This window comes from Patella vulgata, chromosome 7 (genome assembly GCF_932274485.2).
Source record: "Patella vulgata chromosome 7, xgPatVulg1.2, whole genome shotgun sequence".
Lineage (NCBI taxonomy): Eukaryota > Metazoa > Mollusca > Gastropoda > Patellidae > Patella > Patella vulgata.
In genome coordinates this window covers 5,658,961-5,672,111 of record NC_065885.2, presented here as the reverse complement: position 1 = coordinate 5,672,111, position 13,151 = coordinate 5,658,961, and the positions used below count along the sequence as shown (strand labels likewise).

The 13,151-nt window shown below is 40.1% G+C and overlaps 1 long non-coding RNA gene across 1 annotated transcript; it reads left to right on the top strand.

Moving 5' to 3' along the window:
• The first annotated feature begins 2,663 nt into the window (after nucleotides 1–2,663).
• LOC126827105 (uncharacterized) lies at nucleotides 2,664–10,455 on the top strand. The gene is made up of 4 exons (XR_007682569.2): nucleotides 2,664–2,822; nucleotides 5,827–5,935; nucleotides 7,953–8,101; nucleotides 9,052–10,455. It is a non-coding gene; the product is annotated as an uncharacterized LOC126827105 (long non-coding RNA).
• The last annotated feature ends 2,696 nt before the right edge of the window (nucleotides 10,456–13,151 follow it).

Sequence of the window (13,151 nt, the reverse complement as noted above, 5' to 3'; positions counted from 1 at the left end):
TAAATAGAGAAGTGGCTAGGGAATAGATTCGTCTTTTTTCCCATCATAATGCCTCGCTCGCCTTGACAATTTTCGAGTCGCATGTTCAACTGGCTTTTTTGCTCGATTTTAAGGATCTTTTTCAACGATTTCCGAACGTTTACTCAGACGGAAATATCAGCCAAATAGCTCTTGGAATGGCTACAGATGCAAGGAAATGACGGATAATATCCTTGGGGGACCACCCCCACCCCCTCTCAGCGACGTGCCCTGTCTCCGCGGTCAGTGCCCTCATTTTGAGCCCCCCCCCCTTTCAAAATTCCTAGATCCGCTCCTGATTATAGTTCGAATAGAGCTGGCGTTCTGATTATGAAATTTAAACAGTCTAATAACCATTGACTCATCTTCTGTCTGAAAGCAAAAATCAAAATTATACATTTACAAAATGACTATATCTACATCTCAAATAATTACCCTACACATTTGGTCCTATTCTTGTTTGAAAACGTTGAGAGAATACTCTTCGAACCGTTGCCAATATAAATAAGTAATTTTTCTTCCTTAACTATTTCGCGTAAACTAGTTATCTACAATGACAGAATATATGCGTCACGAACAGCTTTGGCTACATCCTCTGACTGAAATTTACACACAAGTTATTAAAAAATACAATATTTTTTTTAAAAAAAAACAAAACAAAATTTAATATTTTTTTGCTTTGCTCAGTGATCAGATTGATTATTAAACCTTGCGAACTCAATGTTGCAAAAGAATCTTAATATATTTTTGCAAATTTAGCCAGATTGTTTTATTTAAAGAGAGAGAGAGAGCGAGAGAGAGAGAGAGAGAGAGAGAGAGAGAGAGAGAGAGATGGGTTTAACGTTCACTCGACACAAACGAGGTCATTTCGGGACTAACATATGGTTTAATTTTATTTCAATAATTCGCTTGCGCGTAGGGGTCTTTAGCATTGGGAGGAAACCGGAGGACCCGGAGAAAACCCACGAGGTTGGACAGGTCACCCTAATTCTTGTCACGTACAACCGGGGATTCGAAACCACACCAGTTGACTCAATGACAGGCCTTATGATACAGCGCGCACGTGCTAACCATTCGCCCCCCCCCCTTATTTAAAGATACATTAGTTAAACATACATTATGACGTCACATTAATAATGATGTCATTGTATTAATCATAAACATACATTATGCAAGAGCTAAATCTGCCTATTGCGGGTCTTTCTTTAGACCTTAAGTGTTCTCTAAATTATTAATTAGACATTAATTAACAAAACAAGACCATAATCAACTCCCGATGCCATCGGATACTCGAGATTTTAACTAGATTAGAACGGTTCGCCATTTAAATATTTAATTTAAAAATGAGAAAGCGAAGCTAAGTCTCGAATATATACTAGTGCCCTAGTTACCACAATGTCAAAACTACAAACACTGATAACTTGGTTCAGAATAGAGTTATTTGAATGAATTTTCAATATTTTCATTTTGCATTATCTATTTTTGAGCCATTATAGCAAGAATGGCCAACTCCTTACCAAAATCTTACATAATGTATCTTTAAGAGCTAAATATGCCTATTGCAAACCTTTCTATAGGCTTCAATTTATTAAATAGACCTAACAAGCCCAAAATGTATTCTGTAGACCCTCGGACGGCCTAGATACAGCTTTTATTTAAACAGTCATCCATCTAAATCATTAAATAGCTGACCAAGCTAACATTTACCGTTAGTCACTGACGTCACTACCAGAGATTGACTGAAATTTTCAGTATTTTCTTTTTTTCTTATCATCTTTTTTTGAACTGTTATACCAAGAATGGTCAGTACTTTATCAAAGTACTAATGTATCTTTAAGCATAAAAATAAGAACAATGATGGAATGGGGGGGGGGCGCTTAACCGTTCGTCAACGAATGTATGTCAGTTTGTGGGGGGTTGGATGGCCGAATGGTTAGCGCGTCCACGTTGAATCATAAGGTCTGCCATTGACTCAACTGGCGTGGTTTCGATTCCTCAGTTGTACGTGACAAGGAGTAGGATGACCTGTCCTATCTCGTGGGTTTTCTCTGGGTCCTCCTGTTTCAATCCACTGCTAAAGACCCTTACGCGCAAGCGAATTATTGAAATAAAATTGTTAGTCCCGAAATGACCTACTTTGTGTCGAGTGGACGTTAAACTTTACATGCCATCCGAACAACTAAACACATTTTCAAGTTTAGGATGTGACGATGAGTTGGAAACCGAGGCTTGGGTATTTTTAAGACAGGAGACAATAATTGAGGATTGCTCCCTGTGTTGGCTGAGAGAGTTCCCATGTCAGTGGTGTAGGAACTAGGAACAGTGTCTAGTCGTTCAGTTGGGACGAAAAACAAAGGTCCCGTGTACACATAGCACAATGTATGGCATATGTCTGTCTTTAGTAGCCCAGTCGGTGCGGAAAAGTAGGACGTCAAATTACATTCTATCTTTAATTATATAAGACTACTATGACTCACGTATTATAAAACGTAAAGTTTGAATATTGTCAAGTCATCTTTCAACGAAAAAACATACTGTTTATATCCGGGTGTTAAGTGTCTTGTCGCATGACGTATATTGTACATCTATCAATGAATCTATTTATAGAATATCGTTTATCCTTGTCAGGTATATAAAACCATTGAACCGCGGAGTGCTCGTATTGGGCAATATATAGGGTAGCCATTTTTGTTTTTCGAGGAAAAAGATCTATACCTTATTCATTTGAAGCTCACAAAAATTGAAGATGGACTTTATTACATATTTAATAGGAATATCGCTGCTGTTGGTGTCATATATTCAAGGTAATTTATTTTTTATTTTAGGAATAGTTTTAAGGTGAATACGTTTTTTCCTATTATATATATATCAAGGTAGGGACATGATAAATAATTATTAATATACCTTCTTGGTTAAGTATGTTGTTCACCATAAACTGTTTCATCGGGTAGAAGGAAAGAAGGTGTCTTTAATGGCACGTCATCGCCAACCGGGCTTTATTGGCGGCCATTGTATGGGGTAAAGATTTCGATTTGCTTTGCGACAAACTCTAGACCACGACTGATGGTGGTGGTGGAGGCAGGGTGGGGGTATGTGGAAGTTTTGTTATTTGGCTTACTGAATGTCGACAGTGGAACACATAATTTCATCAGGTAGAGCTGGTGGGTGGGGTTATTACCATGAGACAACACAATCTAGACTACGGTTGATTTGTAAGGAGGGGATTGGAAGATTATGTAGAAGTTTTAGTTTTGATATTTGGCTTACAGTGGAGAGAGAGAGGGGGGGGGGGATGGGAATTAATCAGGTCATTTCGGGACTAACATATGGTTCAACTCTATTTCAATAATTCGCTTGCGCGTAGGGGTCTTTAGCAGTGAGGGGAAACCGGAGGACCCGGGGAAACCCACGAGGTTGTTCAGGCGACCCTACTCCTTGTCACGTACAACCAGAGAATCGATACCACGCCAGTTCACTCAATAGACCTTATGATACAACGCACACGCGCTAACCATTTGACACCCCCCCCCCCCCGCTAATTCAACTGAACACTTGCTTTATCTAAATGGTCATCCCAAAATACAACCAGTTTTATTTTTGGGCGAATTGGGGGTCGTTCACTGAACCTTTAAACAATTTACATTGCTTTCCCCGCCGCCACCCCAACCCCCTCACCATTTGTTTAAAAAAAATATGAATTTTGGTAGGCGCTGTAGACAAAAAAAGTGCAGCCTATATCGCAATTGGTTATTGAGTAACCAATTTGGTCCAACTAAAACGAATATATGGAGAAAGATGGGTGGCGAATAGTATAACGAGAGCGCTTTAGATCATAAATCGGTGGTATCGATTCCCTGCTTGTGTGGGCCACCTGTCCAGCCTTGGGGGTTTTCTCCGGGTGCCCTGATTTCCTCCCACTATTGAAGATCCCTGCGCGCAGGTGAATTATTGAATTAAAATTGAACCATTTATAAGTCCTGAAATGATCCTGCTCTCTCTCTCTCTTTCTCTCTCTCTCTCTCTCTCTTTCTCTCTCTCTCTCTCTCTGTGTTTTAACAATATTTTATTGAATATAATAAATATGGGATAGGATAACAAGCTGTATCATCTGATATAAAACTGTCTCTTTATTATGACTCAATAAAAGATTTACAACTGACAGTCATAATAACTTTTATTTTTGCATATCACGTCCATTAAGGATATGTATCATATACTTTATACATCAATGTCCACAGATACAAAAATAGATTATTTGACATCGAGTAATAAATACATTGATAAATATACACAGATCAGAATACATCGAAACGCCCTTTGAGGGCTGAATACTTTTTTTTTTATGCAAGTTCATTGCATCCAAACGCCTTTTGAGGGTAAAATATTTTTATTTGTTTTTGCTCTTTGTGGAGGTATCTCGAATCTCCCTGGATTTAAAGGGGTTAGGGTTAGGGTCTTGTTTACTGATTCTTCTCTATATCAAAAACCCCGTGTTTGCATTTATGTCCCGACGGAGGTGATTATAAATTTACCGAACGGTATAAATGGGTTGTCGTTTACCTCCTAATGGGCCGATTAATTTCGTATTTTTTCCCTCCTTCTGGGCGGTAATTATAATATTAGATCGGGTGAGAATACACTTTACAAATGTGAAAATTAAAAGTACAAAAATTACATACGGGTACATATTCGAAATCAGAGAAAACAAAGCATACATACAAGATACATGATGGGAAAACCCCCAAATCACAAAATATGCTCGCATAAATATACGTGTAATTATATATTATGTAGACATATAATTTAATTGTCCAAAAAATGTGTAGAATGGACTAAACATGTAATTAAAGTTTTAACAAGTTTGTTTATTTCAAGTTCAGAGACCCATAGAACATACATACAATATGCACAATTGTCATAAACTTTGATAGAATGAGTAACTATGCTAGGAGTGTCTAAATAATTAAAGATATAATTTAAAATATAATAAAATATTAATCAATTCATCGAGGTCAAGTAAAAATATAAATGGAAACGTGCAATATAATACGCATGTGCAAACGACTGTCATTCAATTTGGATTCTTCACGTATAATGTCGTGTATTTTACCGAACATAACTGATTAGAAATTACAATAAAGTTATAAACGATTGATTGTAAATCTTAAAATACAGATGTGATGTCATCCTTTGATGTTAGCGAATGGTACTGGCAACGTGCCAATCGTAGATTATTTATACTAGTTAAAATATTGGACTTGCGTGACGATTTCAATGAAATCTACTTACGAGATAGTGTTTATACAGGTTCTCCGTTTTTCGTACCTTCCGAACGACTAGACAGCTGTCCTTGTCAGTCCCTGCTGTCCTGCACCACCGACGAGGGGAAAATACGCCGGAAATTAAGGATGAACTTTCTCGAACAACAATTTTTCGAATTAGGACACAGGGATAGAAAAAATAGACCATCTTTTACAGAAGGGGTGGAATATTGGATGCACAGCTTCTGATCAGATGGAATAATCTTGTAGTTTTTGTGTTTCTAACACGTAAAAGGTAGCCATCCAGCGAGGTCGTTGATTTCTATACATTCCATGCGTTCTCAGTTTGATTCCTGACCTGACCTCAGAAGAAATAGGAAGCAAATAAAAAATCAAATTGACTAGTTTGTAAAGTGGACGTTAAACCCCTTCTCTCTCCCTCTCTCTCAAAAATTCTCGTGGACTTCATTCAACGAGCGCTAAGTAGTTCTAAGTTATGCTTGGTATGCTATGTTTTTCAATCCTATGTTTAATGGTTTTTTTGCAGATACCTATGCGTACAGCTGTCGGTATGGAAGTGGCGTATTTTCCTCCTACAGATATTGTGCCTATGGTTGTTGTGGTACTTATAATAACGTGTGCTGCAGTTACACCGCGTAAGTAACAAATAATCATAATTATAAAATAACCCCCAACTCATTCCCGACACTCTTCGACAAAAGGCCCAAGGATCTGCTAATTTAAAGTAGCTAAGTCTCTAACTCAATATCATCCAAAGTCATACACGTTGAAAATACGAATTATTTGTCAATTTAAATCAACATTGGTGTTGTGATCTTACCAGGAAAAGACAGGCTTCTGATATTCTATATTTAAGACAAAATAAACATTTTACCATTGGTACACGAATCGTGTACCATAATGCGTTTTAGCGTCATTTGCAACAGGTGACCAGAAAGAACGAGGCTAGACATATTCAACTGGAGAGTCTGCTCAATAGACTGGAATAACCAGACGCTAGAAATTGCTATAGGGTTGAGACACAGGTCGTATTTCGCTGGACATAACGGAAACAATTGAATGTAAATCAGTTTATATACAATCAGATTACATTATTAAATGCGTTGCGACCCATTGTGGTCAATTTCATTCCAAAATTATAGCCAATCTGATTAAAATACCGATCTATATTTCGTTTCGTTTTTTTATACTTTCGATGGCCTACACTACATGAAGATCTGACAAGTTATAGCGATAGGTCACGTCAGGGGTCAAAAGACCGACTTTTGACCTATGACGTCAGACATTTGATTAACCAATCAGCATTGATGTTACTAGTGGATTACCCACAGTTCCGGGCAAAAGAGGTCAAACACTCGATTCGACAGACCATTTGATTGGCTGACCCCTCATTTCAAGCAGAACACGTGTTAAATAACAAGTCTTCCAGATCCAAGTGTAGAAAAGACAAGTAAAACGAAATTTTGAACTATAAAAACGAAACGAAATAGGATCTGTGTTTTAACCCGATTGAAATATTAGCGATTTAGCTCCTTTAAGTTCGATCAACGTGAAACAAGTAGTACTCTGAAAGTGGGGGTAAAATATTAGTCCTTTAGAGGATAAGGTCTGTCATTGAGTCATTGAGGTGGTTTCGATTCCACGCTTGTACGTGAAAAGGATTGGTTCGCTTGCCTAATCTCGTGGGTCTTCTTTAAGTCTTCCGGTTTCCTCCCACTGTCAAAGGCCCCTACACACAAGCGAATTGATTATATAAAATTGTACGAGATAAAGTACAAGAGGAGGAGGGGGAGAAAGCGAGAGCAGATATCAACTATGTCATAGTCTTTGTCAAGAATTATACTCAACACTCTCTTCTGGAAAATTACAGGCATTGGAACAATGTGTTTTTGAATTCACACTCCCAAGGGAACATTTACGTGCATGCCAAAGTATTTATGCATTGGCTGAGATCCGGACTTGAAAAATCCCGACGGTCCGCCTAGGACGCTGGATCATGGTAGAATCGAAACTTAAATTCAGGGGCGCATTGGGGCCGGGAACCGGCCCGGGCTCCCGTGTCGAAGCGGCCCCTTTTACTGGCCGCGGAGCCCGGACGGGGGGTCCGGGTGCTCTCCCCGGGGAAAATTTTGAAAAATGAACCCCAAATATGTGATTTGGTGGCATATCTGATTATAATCTCTGTCAAATTCAGCCAGCAGACCAGCTATCACCAAATTTTGCTGAGGCCTTAAAATTGAATTTTGTTTGGATATACGAACCATTGGCAGACGTTTCTGGCTTATCCCCACAAACAGGGTGCAGGTGACCAAATAATTAGTAAATTTGCAAGATTCCGAATTTAGGTCCATACCCAGCAACACCTTCCCAGAAAGTCTATTATACCAGCCCATTCCAGACTCTTGTGATGGCGTGGCGGCCCGTTAAAGCCACCGGCCACATACAACATGATCATCATCGCTCCATGGCCGGTCCAATACCTCCGCCCCCCATATAATGTTCAGCAGAAAAAAGTTTTTTTTAGACGAATTCGACAAAATTATTTTTTTCATTTTTTGTCCGACCGGCCCTTCGGGCGATCGCCCGATGGCCCAATCCGCTCCTGCTTAAATTGAATGAACACAGCTATATGGACAATCTGTTTATTTTCAGCAATACAAGTGTTGTTCGAATTGCCAGTAGTATTACGTCATTAGTTATTACGGGTATAGTTGTAGCTATAGTTGTTTGTTGTTGCTGTAGACGCAGACGTAATAGACAAATCGTAACTAACAGACCTAACCCTATGGTATATGCTAGCAGTAAGTTCATTTTGATATTTTATATACGTCACTGGTGTTTGCCAGAAAAGCAATTCGATTGGAATCCAGATCTATAATTCGTTTCGATTTGTTTTTTATTAGTTTTGAGTGACACCTACTTCAAATTAAGCGTCATTTAGGTTGTAGCGCCGCTGTCCGGGCAAAATGTTCCCCCATAGAGCACTGCATGACTTATGCTCGTTTTCATTAGCCTTGTAGGTTTAGAAAGTAGAACGATAAACCCCATTTCGTTTCATGGAGACGTGAAGAAAAGCAAATAGAAATATTGAAGTATAAATACGACCTATATATTAATTATTAATCAGAATGGTCATAATAGGAGTGGGGATGGGAATAGGAATAGGGGTTGGGTGCGGAAGTGTGAGCGTGTGGGAGGGGGAGGGGAGCACGATGGCTCACTGATAAGGTACTGGCTCACTAGCCAGGTGAAAGATGGCCGAGAAACTTTTTTCACCTTATTCTGTTTATATCGAACCACTAATGTTCGGATATTGCATGTTACTATTCAAGATGGCCGAATGGTTAGCACGTGCGCGCTGTATCATAAGGTCTGTCATTGAGTGAACTGGCGTGGTTTCGATTCCCCGTTTGTACGTGACAAGGAGTAGGGTCGCCTGTCCAACCTCGTGGGTTTTCTCCGGGTGCTCCGGTTTCCTCCCACTGTTAGTCCCGAAATGACCTAGTTTGTGTCGAGTGGGCGTTACCCCCCCCCCCCCCGTTATCTCCCTCTGGGGGGTTGGATGAATGAATGTTTAGCATGTGCGCGCTGCATCATAAAATCTGGCATTGAGTCAACCGGCGTGGTTTCGATTCCCCGGTTGTACGTGACAAGGAGTAGGGTCGCCTGTTCAACCTCGTGGGTTTTCTCCTGGTCCTCCGGTTTCCTCCCTTTTTTTATTTTTATAAGATTAGCATCATTTACTTTACAGGTACTGTTCAAACAAGCTCCATGCAGCCGGGTGTGTCTTACCCTGCGCCTTATTATCCACAACAAGCACCGCAGCAACCATATTACCCACAACAACAAGCTGGGTATCCAGGCCCACATCAACCTGCGTATGCTGCACCACCGCCATCATATGAATCAGTGGCCCAACAAGGGGCACAAGACAATAAAGCATACGAGAAAGCATCGGCCCCAGATTTTTAATTTGTCATAATAAAAAAATATACCGTATATATATACATATCTATCTAACGATGCCCACACTGTAAAGTTTTATAACAGACTGTCTACAATTTGTTCCGCTTGAGAACAGACAACGAGCTAGTTGACCGACATTTTAATTTCTACATCGACGATTTCAGTCGAATATACTAAGTTTATTTCGAGAAAAGTAAACAGTTCTCTGTGTACTGAATGAATATTATAATTAGAGCTTCCATTGTTTACCTTAATTTTAAAGAAGACATAATAATATATTTATTATGACAATAGAACTAATGGCGTGGCAGAAATTAGCCATCTTTAACCTAATAAATGTCTAGACACGTAAACTACGGTGAAAAAATGAGACATTGGCCTTAACGTACTTAATATGTTTCAAAACAACTAACAAAATATGGTAAAAGGGCTAAAGGGATCAGCCCTTTAAAATCTGTTTGTGTTCATATTGTATACAGTCCTTACTTATATATTTGATACCTCATTTTGTCTGATTTCCATTCCTTTTTTTTTTCGAACGTAGTCTGTGGGCCTACCTTTTGTTTCCAACGTAAAGATTGTACCTTTTTTTCCAACGTAAAACTATACCTTTTGTTTCCAATGTAAAGTTTGTACATTTTGTTTCCAACGTAAAGAGTGTACCTTTTGCACAGTGTTGGGTTTAACCGTCGAGATCTGGTCGAAGTTATTCCTTTTGGTTGATTTGACAATACTAAAAGACGGCGAATTGTTATAGTCTTATATGACTGTGATTCTGCATTGGTGACAGACAACGAGAATCCCTTATAATCGCATGACGTTAAGAATGGACTGGTTTTAATGGACAAGTTACACCAATAATTGACTTATGGAAAAATTTAACAAGTGACTCGTGGAAATTTCCGCTGATCATTTGATTTGAGCTCCTCCGATCCGCCGGTGTATGAAAAAGAAACGACAGACAATCAAAAATTATTTCCATGGACTGGAGACCATGACTTACTTAGAGTATAACCTGGACAGGATATAATTATATTTTTATAGACTCTACAATTGTTAAATCAAGTGATTTGAAATTTTTTAATATCATCGTTATATTTTGATTTTTGTTCCGTGTGAATAACTTGTATACATTTGTTAACAATTATAAGTTTCATTGTTATTTTGTAATAAAAGGAATTAAACTGAAGTAATGGTTCCAAATTATCCTATATGTACATGTACGTGCTTTTTCACAGATCTATACACGACTGTGTCCCAGTGGTGGCCAACGCCGGATTAACCATGGTGGGGGCCCTGGGGCCTGGAACATGTGGGGAGCCCCTGATCACCGACCGCAGAGCTCCGGCCACCGCGAGCGCCAAAGTCGTGAAGCCCCGCAAGGGGGTCTGGGGGGGGGGGTCTCCCCCCGGGAATGTTTTAGAAATTGGAGGCCGGAAACGTGATTTCCTGGCATTTCAGGCACTTGTGTGGAGTCATTTAGAAGTACCTACCCCTGAAAAAAATAAAATTCTGCCACAAAATTAGCGCATTCTGGAGTTATTTCTGTTGACCAATCAATGCGAGTGCTATGAAATGATGGCATTTCTAGAGGAAGGGGCTGGACGCAACTGAGATTTTTGTGGGGGGGCCCTGGGGCCTGTGCCCCATGGTTAAGCCGGCGTTGGTGGTAGCACAATGTTTAAGGCACTCGCTCACTAACCAAAAGATGTCCGGTTCGATCCCATACTCCAAGCAGTGTTTGACTAGTTCTAACCCCATTAACACTGCTGTAATGGAAGCAAATTTCTGTTCCAAATTATGACTGGTCAAAAGTCCGATTAACAACCAATAACTAACTGCGTACTAATATCATTCGGCTTTAAACAGGGCTCCAAATTGGACCAAATATGTTTACATAACGTTACGTCATGACTCACGAAATTTATAACGCCAACTTAATCAGTGCATAACAGAATATTGCAGAAATTTTAATTGCGTGACAAACGAGGCCACCAAACGTCTATAATGTAAATAATACTGTTTGGTTTGTAGACGAACAATACTTTCACCGATTTTAATACCTTAAATCACTGTCCAAAGTTTTAGGCAAGACCCCAGATTAAACGAAGGTCTGTCAGGTTGCTGTACTTTGGATAGATTTGATTGAACGGGAAGAAAAGACACATTCCCTCAAAAGCTCACGTATCAGAAGCCAATCCAGCAATGGTCAGAGAGGGATTTCTCGGGCCATTGCTTCAGGAATATGGGGGTTCAAGTGTCGACCCCGTTGTTGGATCCTTTAGGAATATGGTTCGATCCCGGTACTGCGTTGTATAGTAACTCAACTCATGGTTGACTTTATGAATACTTTATTCAGCTGGCCAATTCTGTCGTTTGAGGTGTCGTCTCCTGGGGTTTAAAGTCCACTCGACACAAACTAGGTCATTTCGTAACTAACATATGGTTTAATTTGTTTTTTATTTCAATAATTCGCTTGCGCGTAGGGGTCTTTAGCAATGGGAGGAAACCGGAGGACCCGGAGAAAACCCACGATGTTGGACAGGCACCCTACGCCTGTTGACTCAATGACAGGCGTTATGATATCGCGCAGGTGCTTAACCATTCCGCCCTCTCCCCCCCCTCCTTGCGGGAAGAAACCGGAATACTCGGAGTAAACCGGCGCGGTTCGAAGGTACATAATGCTTACACCTGGGATCGAAACAAAGACTGCAAGCCACAGGTGGGTTAGTTAGAGCTCGAATCGCGACAATAGGCAATCCAAACACTTTCCCAAAGTGTTAGTAATAACACAATTTATGTCCTTTGAACATTTAACCTACCGAAAAATCAATCTGATAATTGGATTTAAAATATTTAATGTATTAGCCATTATGTAAACAATAGAGGAAAGATATCAATGATTAACAATTATTGACACATAATAACATGTCAAGTTCTTTGCTTTGTTTTATTTAGCGCCAGTCATTTTAAGATAACATTAAGTGAATATATATAGGAGAGAGAGAGAGGGGGAGAGAGAGAGAGGGTGAGAGAGAGAGAGATGTCATTAAATGGTGTTTAACGTCCTACTGTCCCACTCCGACCGGGCTATTGGAGATGTGGAGAGATAGAGAGAGAGAGAGAGAGAGAGACGTTGGGGGGGGGGGTAACGTCCACTCGACACAAACCAGGTCATTCCGCGTGGGGGTCTTTAGCAGTGGGATGAAAAGGGAGGACCCACGAGGTTGGACAGGCAACCCTACTCTGTCACGTACAACCGGGGAATCGAAACCCACGCCAGTTGACTCAATGGCAGACCTTATGATACAACGTGCACGCGCTAACCATTCGGTCCCTCCCCCACCCACCCAAGTGAATATAGCATAATTCATTCTAAACGAATCTTATTTTCTTATAGTTAACCGATAAAAATCCTCGGATTGTTCCAGAGTGGTCTCCCTTGGCGCAGGAGGCGGGGAAGCGTTGTGTCCGGGCATAGTTTCCCGAATAGTACACTGTATGGCGTATGCCGATCTTAATTATCCCGGTTGGTACAGAGCAGCAGAACGTTAAACCGAACTCCATTTCCTGGATTGCAAGTGAGCACCTTACCCAATGAATAAATGCCCCAAAAACGTGTAAACATATTTCAAACAATTCCGGCGAACGCATCATCCAAGCAGACATGTTTCTGGCTTTTTTCCGCTACGAATTTCATTCAACACGGTATCCAATCTGTTTCACAGAGAATTACTAGTCTTCTAATATCTCTGTAAAAGACGACTGCCTTTAACACGTGCCGTCACAGAACGCGGCGTCAATCATTGGCTGAATGGCGCGTGCATTGTTTACATAAGACGTTACTGCTTTGGGCAGAATGCTGCCTTTTAGTCATTTTAACTC